Here is a 9,986-nt window from a genome sequence, read left to right on the forward strand (position 1 = left end):
TTGACTATTCGAACACAGGAACTCGGACTCATTTTTTGTGTGTTTCACAGTTACTCGGTGTAAATTTAAAACAGCCTCTGGTTATGCAGGAGAGTTCAAAGCTGGATATTCTCCACTGAAAATGCACAGGAAGAGGCAATCTCTTATTACTTTTGTTGTAAACTGATAACTTAGACTGTTTAAACTGACAGAATAACGCGGATCCATCCATCCTCTTGGGCACCTTTAACCGTGTTAATATCAGCAAAGGCAAACTCACACTAAGAGGAATGGGCTCATTGCGGTGAATTGTTAAGGAGTGGTGTGTGAGTCAGAGTGAATAGTGGTCAGTAAATACTGACACTGACATTGAACGTTGCAACACCAGCTCCTCACTCACTTGCTGTCTCATGCCTCCCAGTCATCATTGCCTTTCACATTTTCCTCTCGTCCGTTCCACTTCTCAACTTATTCCCGACAGCTTGCAAGTGTTCCCTTAGAAACTGCAGCTTTAGGAAACGTATTACTGGGATAAAGTCATTGCTCAATGTGATGGGATGCACCGTCAATCCCTAATTACTCGAGAGATTGAGATTATGAGTTACTCCGCATAACCCTGGATGTCCTCAGTTGCGGGGTACACGCATAATGCCATGAGGCAAGGGTTTAGACGTAGTAACATTGAAGGAACAGCGAAATATTTTCAACTGGGAAACGCGAGAACCTTGGAGGGGTAATTGCTGTGATAGCTTTCGCTTGTATTTGGTGCCATTGTCCTTCCAGACAGATGCATATCGATCACTGAATTGTTCTGGCAGGATCCGTGTGTGTGTTCTGGGTGCAGCCAGGATTTAGTTTTCATTCGGATAATTCACAAGAAGAGAATTAAATCTACATCTCCTAACTGGGAACGAAAGCCTGTTCCTGGCAATGCAAAATCAGACTCGTATGCAGGGATGTCCATTGATACTGCAGCAGCCTCTGGGACCTGTACAAACTCTAGTGCCTGCTCTTCACATCATAATTGTCTTTGTCAGCAGTGTTTCTCTCTCCAAGTTTCCAAGTCGGTTCATATTATCACCCTTGGTTTCAATGTGAAGAAGGCAATGCTGTGATAATCTGATGTTGTTCAGCAGATATACTGCAGCAAGTTAAGTAAAGACTGATGCAAACACGAGCTCGTTTTGAGCTGCGCTGATGTTTTGGCATCAAGAAAGGCATCGTTCAACTCGCCTCATTCCGGATGACGGGCTCGAAATGACCAGTGGTTTCTCGCTGAATTAGTTCAGGCTCTGGAATGTAAAAAACTTCAAATATGAAAGTACAGTGAAAGGAAATGGTTCACAGAGTGAGGAATTCCAAGTGAAACAGTGACGGTGATTATGTTTGCTGATTTTTCACCTTGTGAATGCTGCTTCCCTGATGTGGACGTTTACATTACCTATAGACAAACTGTCACAGCCAAACCTGGGTTTTTGGGTCAGTGACGGAATTGGTAACATGCCTGACGTCGAGTTAGGGGATTGTCGGTTCGCATTTAAAATCGCAAGGATGCAGCGTGCTCGTCCATTCCTGTTGTCTGTCAGGAACGGAAGGGTTTGGGTTTTCGAATTTACAGTTTCTTTCGTCCACTTCAAATTCTAGCTCAGAGCAACGTCTCTCATTGTCTGTAGAACTGGCTTTGGTTTAACCAAAAGCTGCCATTTGGCGGTTGAACTTGCATGTTGGAGCGGACAGCTGAAGTGAAGCACAAGGAGCTGGTCAAATCCTGAGAACTCTGCCACTCTCGGGGAATGTGTCTGTGTGTCTCTTTCTGTGGGAGACACGACGTGGGTAATAACACAGTGTGACTATGTCAAACTTCAATCCCATTGTTGTGTCATCTCAGATCAAAGCGAGAACCTCACTGCCATTTGCACTGGAAACATCAGAAGACATAAGGTTATGGACCAAAGCTGGAAACAGGGAATGGAATAGACGAATGTCTTTAAACCAGACTGCACCATGGGCCAAATGGGCTTTCCCATTCTGCAAAACTTGAAGACGAGTAGAAAACAATCTGCAGTGAAACTGATCAGAAATGAAAGGGAAAAGCCATTTCATTGAGAATAAGTGCAAGAGCGTCTGTCTTCATTCAGTGTAATGTCGTAGGTGGGATTTGGAACTAGAACTGCCATGGCATTAGTTCTATTTTCGGACAGGGAATGAATGTTTTATTGTGCAAGTATATCGTGGTAGCAGTATTTCTGACCACTGGTCCGACCCTGGTAATGCTTGGTTTTGTGCCAGGTTATCAAAAATCAAAAAGATGCAGGTTTTGGAAAGCTGAACTAAAAACGAGAATTGATAGAGAAACCCGCTACATCTGGCAACATCTGTGGAGAGAAACATATTTTTTTTTAGATGGACAGGAAACAGGTTAGTTATAGATTTCTAGATTATACTGTTGGGAAAATGATAATCTTACCTGTCGAATCAGGATATTTATCAAAATCACTCTTGAGCTTACAAACGTCAAATTTACAATCTTAAAAGGACTTAATCAGCTGTCATGCTATTTTCATTTTCCTGAGCTGGTGGAAGGCTATGTTTTAATGGCTACATTTCCTTTTGCTTTCTGTTATTTAGCAGTCACGCCGAATGGAGAATTGTTTCTTTCAGTGTCTGCCTCAATATGTGTCTTCGTTTTTTCTATGTTTGTCTCTGTATCCTCCTAGGCCTTTTTCACATTCTCCGACTCTCTGGCTGTCCATATCCCTCATTTCCCATTTCTGCTCTTGAGAAGTGTGACATTCAGAGACAGTATGAGATTCGAACTGCTGAGAGGCTTTCTGACGCCTGGCTGGAGTCGGTCGAAGTAGTTTCATATTCTCTGGATAATGCGTCTGTCACTTCGACCTGAGGCAAGGAGACGTTTCTTCCTCAAAATTTAAAGACCCTTTCGAAGTTAAGGTTGAATTCCTTATCCAACAGGAAAAGAAAGTAACTAAATGATAGCTGAAGAAGAACAAGGATGCATTTACTGTTGGTGTACAACAAATGAATGGTGACAGCAGAGACTGAGGGTGATCATGTCGTGGTGTCAGTGCCATTACCACAACATTCCCCGGGAATGCTGCAGTGTCTCCTGCCTCACCACTTAATTTCCACAAAACTGGGAATGAAGGAATGGGAATACGAGGTTGAGAAGCAGAAGTGCTTGTTGAACTGCGAGAAGAATCTCCAGGTTAAAATAGTAGTTAAAAAGAGCAACATACACTACTGGATTTAAACCTGGAAAATGAAGCCGGAACTCGAAATCAGAATATATAGCAATTCAAACAGGACACTGAGTTTCTCGATGAGCAACACAATACTTGCGAGAAATAACGAGCTTTCAATACAATGAGCAGGCACCAGTGTGATGGGAGGTGCTTTCACCAGCTAAGCCACGGCGCCACGTTAAAAGCCAGATTTGTCGTCCATATGTGCAACGCCTGAACCACTTGATCACAGGAATTCGAAAACGCGTTTTCTGTTTTCGCGTTGCTCAGTATGAATGGCAATCAAACTTTGCTTGTGCAAAAGCAGACATTTCAATGCTGAGCATGCTCTACTGAAAAGGCACAGAAAAAGACAGTATCCGTTTGCATTGGCATCCAACCGATATTTTCTTCTGTTTAAACTGACAGAATAAAGAGGATGTGCTCATCTCCTCTCACGTCCCATTAACCACGTTAATACACACGCAGGGATGTTCAAACCAAGCTGAACAGGCTCATTGTTGTGAATTGACAGCAGTGGTGTGTGAGTCATTGCGAACAGTGAGAAATAAATGCTGAACCAATAGCACTGACACTGAGCCTTGCACCATTAGCTCCACATTCACATCTTGTGTCATGTCTCCTCGGCATCAGTGCATTTGACTTTAATTATTCTACCCTGCACCTCTCCTCAAGTTATTCCCGTCCGCTTGCAGTGTCGAATTAGTACATGCAATTATTAGAAATGCATTTCTGGGACACAGTTGTCTTTCAATGAGATAAGATTCACTGCCCATCCCTAATTGTCTCAAAGATGTAGGGGACGAGTTACTTTTGTCAACTCCTCAAAGACGCCACTCCTGACGCCACTCTGTCAATGTAACTCACTGAGGGAAGAGCAAACTGACGCCACTCAGTCAGTGTTACTCACCCAGGGAAGGACAGACTGACCCCACAATCTCAGTGTAACTCAGCAGACTGATTCCACACTGTCAATATAAGTCATTCTCTGAAGAGCAGTCTGACCCCACTCTATAAATGTAATTCCCTCAGGGAAGAGCAGACTGATCCCATTCCGTCTATGGCACTCACCCAATGAATGAACACTAACCCCACTCTACCAATGTAACTCGCCAGGGAAGAGCAGACGGAAGCCAGACTGTCAACATAAATTATCGAGGGAAGAGAATACTGACCCCGCTCTTTCTATTTCACTCAGGCAGGGAAGAGCAGACTGTCACCACTCTGTGAAAGAAATTCGCCCAGGGAAAGGCAGACTGACCCTACTGTATCTGCGTGACTGAAACAGGTAAGAGCAACTAACCCAACTCTGTCAACGTATCTCCCTCAGGGAAGAAGACCCTGACCACTCTCTGTCCATGTAGCTCACCCAGGAAACAGCAGACTAACCCCACTCTGTCTATTTAAGTTCACAAAAATCCTCTGAAGTACGTCCTATCCAGACACTCCTATTACAGAGACATCACTGTCTCTGTAACCGTGTGCGTTCAATGGCGATTCCAAATAACCTGCAAATGTTTAGAATGTGGCAGCAAACCAGAGCAACCACACAGAAATTGGGCGAATGTGCAAACTTCCATCAGGCTGTCACCTAAGCCTGGAATGGAAACCAAACCCGACAGCAGTCGTGATTATAAAATGGCAGAACAGAAACCTAGCAAAAAGAATTGCGTCCCTGTGTGTTGCAACGATTCTGAGTATTAATTCAGCCCCCCTTACTGTAGTTAATTTCCATTTTCATCACTGCCAACCTTCTTCAAAGCAAAGCACGCACTTGCTTTTTTCAGACTTCCTATATCCCGCTCTCATCCCGCTCTTTACCGAATCAGATTTCTGACTTTACAAACTACGTCATAACAGGTTGACAACTGCAGAATGAGCTTTGTTCCGTTCTCCACTGATGTTGATAGTAGTAATCCGGCATATTCGAGTAGGACTTGAGGCACTTGCGGGTGGTGTATTCGCGGCATTTTGGCATCTTTTTTCATTTTCGGTCTACTATTTCGAGTTCATTGCGCAGACTTCTGAAGAAGACTTTTTGGAGTCGAAATGGTAACTGTGTTTTCTCTCGAAAGACAGACGTAGCTTTATTTCTGTTCTCTTATAAATTGATCTTCTTCTGATCTTTGCAAATGAAGTAGGGCGCATTACTATTGCTCGGTTTGAGTTTTAAAATCAAGAGAAACATGAAGGAGAGAATATCAAAGAACACAAAGTTCTGAGTTGTTAACATAATTTTTGCAGCAATGGTGGACATGAAGGTCAAATTAAGATAACGGTTCAAGAACACCGTTAGTCTGTGGAAGTGGTATGTGACTTTAGTTCCAAATATATGTTTCCGTTCTTCCAGTACATCTTTTTGACTCCCAGAAAACATTGATTGTTTTCTGTATTCACTTTGTTTCGCGACATCTGTCTTCTGGTCGACCAGGGACAACTTGAATTTGCGTCTGCATTGAATAAGATTTCGCTCTTTCTTTCGAGAAGCAAACCTGTGCATTATGTACCACTTACCATGCTGATGGCTAAGAAGTTCAAAATGAATTACGGTTTACGGATCGTGAGCAAGAATGAAGTGATCCACTTGCGAACAGATGTCACCACGCCCTATTCCTACATCGGGCCTGAACGGTCTATTGGCAGAGTCTGCAGACAGGAAATGTCGAAGTGACTAGTCCTTTCTTCAGTTTGATTTGATCCCAATGGTAGTGCTGTTCTGGTGCAGAAATGTGTCAACATCTCTGACGTTAGAGTCAATATTTAAGTCACATCTACTCCATGGAGTGTCTTCTCATATCTGAACATGCTGACACGAAAACATTTAGCTCTGATAGCAAAACTTTTTTTCATTAAACTGGGAGTATGTTTAACTAAGCAATTCAGACAGCCATGATGAATAATTGGCATTTGGTTCTTCAAGCTGACCTCTCCACACCAACTGCTCCAACGAAGGCCGTGGATAAGTTCCCCATCGATTATTTTGGTCAATTTTAGCCTCAACAACAACCAATTGTTCTGAACAATGCTACACCACAAACAGAGGGCTAAGTCTGATTTTCATCGTTAATTTTCAATTTCAGTTCTTAATGCACAGTTTCTTACAAATGTGGACAGCAGAAGACCGTTAACATTCCATTTCTAATATTTCCAGAAAATTCTACTCCGCTGATATCGCCTTGCCTTTTCACATCGCAAGCCAGGAACCTGAATCAGTCGAGTTCCTTTCCACACATGGAATTGCTTTTTTCTAATTCATTGACTGCAGATATAATAGATTATTGGCCTTCAGAGTCAGCTGTAAATTAGATTGAACTTTCTCAGCTTGACTTTGAACTGATCCTGAAAAAGATGTCATCACCTGCAGGTAAATGTATTGCATTGCTTCTTGTTTTGCTGAATTCCACCCCCCGAACATCCAAATTTCATGATAGTTCGACAAATGTGTTGACACTGATTCGTGTTGGAAGTTGGTGGCTTTTTGTGTCTCGACACATAATTTATTCAATTAGATGACTGGGTCAGTCTTGAAATTACTTCGGATTCTTCACAGTTGAAAATTTACTTTCGATTGAATGCAAAGCTCAAGCTCCACGAAATTCAAATTCTGCAAATGAATTATAAAAGATTCTACGCTGTGAACAGGATTCGAACCTGCGCAGGGAGACCCCATTGGATTTCAAGTCCAACGCCTTAACCTCTCGGCCATCACAGCTGCGGCAAGCCTGTTAATTTTCATAGTAAAATAACTGAATTCATTTGTTGGAAGAACAAATTGTCAAGACCCAAAGATTTCGCCAAATCCTTTGCAGATGCCCAGACGAACGGTACCTTCGCAGATTGACAGGCTTTCACCGCAAACTAGATTCTGACACAGCTGAAGATATGGGAATGATTCTTCATAGAATTATAGAGTCACGGATGTACACCACACGAAGAGAGAATCATTGTCTCACTGCGTCCGATCGATTTTGACTCAATTGCTCATCATCTGGTGCCAAATTAGATATGCTGTTGTGTTTTAATATTCATCGAAATATGGTATTAGAAATATTGATGCTAAGTCCATAAACACGAGCTACATTCGTAAAAACAATATCGGAATTAGAAAGAATGCAGAACCAATTTACATGAATGGATCCAGCAACTAATCCGTAAGTTCTGACATCAGGTAATGAATTTGTGAGCGCAAAAGGGGAAGATTAACCAAAGATTTGGAACTTGAAATCGTCTTGACAGAATTATTTGCAAAGTTTTTGCGGTTGTTCTAGAGTCATCAAGTCCTTGAACAATACAACACGGAAAGTGGTCCTTCTTTCCAACTTGACCATGGTGGACAGTTATCCTAAATTAATAGGTCCCATTTGCCAACATTTGGCCCACATCCCTCAAAACCTCGTTACTCTATATCCATCCAGATGCCATTAAATGTTACAGTTGTACCAGTCTACAACAATTTCTCTGGCAGCTCATTCTGGACACGACTGAAAAAGTTGCCCCTGACGTCCCTTTTAAATCCTTACCCTCTAAATGTAAACCGATGTTTTCTAAATTTTGACTTCCTCACCAGCCGGAAAACACCGTGACGAGTCAACCTATCCATGTCCCTCATGATCTAATAAATAGCAACGATTTGACTTTATCATACTTGTCAGGAGGGAGATGTGTGGAGATTATTTGTCGAAGGTTTGAAGTAGAAAGTCTGATGTACAGATGTTTAGAAATGCATCTTGGAGAAGTTTTTAATAAGTCATTGCAGTCTAGTAGCCGTTGTAGAAGTCTGTTGTGAAAGCTGCAGAAGGATTTCAGGGCACGAGAACGAAGCATTATTTCCAATGTATGGTGGCTCAGTTCGAGCGCACTTGGACGACAGTATGAGGAATTACAATCCTCAATTTAGGAAAGATACTAATGCCATATGAGGAATACCACGAATGGTGTTTCGTCTTGATATCATGGATGAACGTTAGTCCTCTGAATTTTAATTGGGCAAATCCGGCCTTTTTTAACAGTTTCAAAACAAGAGAGGTAATCTCATTGAGAGTTGCAAAATATTTGAAGAGATAAACAGGGTGGTGCAATTAAATTTTGTTCCCTCATTGGTGAATCTAGAAGCAGGAGAGGAGAATTTTAAAATGAAGCATTGTGATTTATGACCAGGATGAGAACTATTGATTTTTGTCTTAGCCTTGAGAAGTCTCACTAATCAGCGCTACAGTGAGCCTTGGATATTTGGTCTTTGAATGCATCCCTATCAGCCTGACCGGCCGACACTTACTGCATCACTATAAACCTGACCCCTCACACTTACCGCCTTAATATCAGCGTGAACACCTCAAACTTACTACATCACTATCCATCTGGCGCCCTCACATTTACTGCGCCACTTTCACTTCGAGACCATCATTTTGACTGCGTCACTATCAGCCTGACTGCCAAGCACTTACTTTGTCACTATCAGTCACACCCTTACACTTCCTATGTTACTATCACCCTGACTCCTTACACTTACTGTGTCACTATCAGCCTGACTCCATCACACTTATTATGTAAGTATCAGACTGACGCCTCACACTTACGGTGTCACTACAACACTGCCTCCTCAAACTAACTATGTCACTATCATCTTGACCCTCTCACATTTACTGCCTCACAATCACACTGACCACCTCACACCTTCTGCTTCACTATGAGCTTCAACACTCACACGTACAGCATCACTACCAGCCTGACTCACTCACACTTATCACCTGACAAGCAGAATTACTCTCTCAAATTTATTTCATCATTATTAGGCTGAGGCACTCACACTGACAGCGTCACTAACAGCCTGACACCCTCATGCTTACTGCGTTGGTATCTCCCTGATCCCCTCAGAATTACTGCGTCACAATCACTCTGACCCCCTCATACTTGATGCGTCACTATACTTCTGGCACCCTCATACTTCCTGCATCACTCACACCCTGACACATGCGCACCTACTGCATCCCTATCAGCCAAACCCCACTTACTCACGGCGTCACTCTCTCTCTAACCTGCTCACACTTCATGCGTCACCATCACCTTGATACCCTCTCACTTAGTGCATCAATATCAGCCTGACCCCCTCACGCTGACTGCATCACTCCCAGCCTGATCCCTTCAAATGTACTGTGTCACTATCAGACTGACCCACTCATACTTACAGCATCACTATCACCTTGAGCCCCCAAACTTAGTGCGTCCAGATCACCCTGAACCTTTCACTCTTCTTGCGTCACCTTCAGTCAGACTCTGCACACTATCACTCTAACCTCCTCATACTTGCTGCATCACTATAACTCTATCCCACTCACACCGTGTGTGTGTCACTATCACCCTGACAACTCATACTCACTGCACCACTATTATCCTGACTCCATCACAATTAATATATCATTATCAGCCTGACCCCTTACACTTACTGTGTCACTATCAACCTGTCCCCTCACATTTCCTGTGTCACTTTCAATCTGACACCCTCAATGTGTCTGTGTCACTTTCACCCTGAACACGTCACAATTACTGCATGGGTGTCTACCTGAAACCTCGCACATGTTGTGACACTATCATCCTGAGCGGCTCACACTTACTGCGTCACTAGCACACCAACACTCTCACCTTCACTGCATCACTATTAGCCTGACCCGCTCACACGTTTTGCGTCACTACTACCCTGACCTCCTCACAATTGCTGTGTCGCTATCAGCCTGAGCCCCTCACTAT

At 42.9% G+C, this 9,986-nt stretch overlaps 1 non-coding gene across 1 annotated transcript; it reads right to left on the minus strand.

The window, feature by feature from the left end:
- Positions 1-6,872: 6,872 nt before the first annotated feature.
- On the minus strand, positions 6,873-6,954 carry trnas-uga (transfer RNA serine (anticodon UGA)). Its single transcript has one exon. It is a non-coding gene; the product is annotated as a tRNA-Ser (tRNA).
- Positions 6,955-9,986: the final 3,032 nt, after the last annotated feature.

This window comes from Chiloscyllium plagiosum, unplaced genomic scaffold (genome assembly GCF_037043375.1).
Source record: "Chiloscyllium plagiosum isolate Xiang-an unplaced genomic scaffold, Cpla_swu_hap1 HiC_scaffold_38, whole genome shotgun sequence".
Classification (NCBI taxonomy): Eukaryota; Metazoa; Chordata; class Chondrichthyes; order Orectolobiformes; family Hemiscylliidae; genus Chiloscyllium; species Chiloscyllium plagiosum.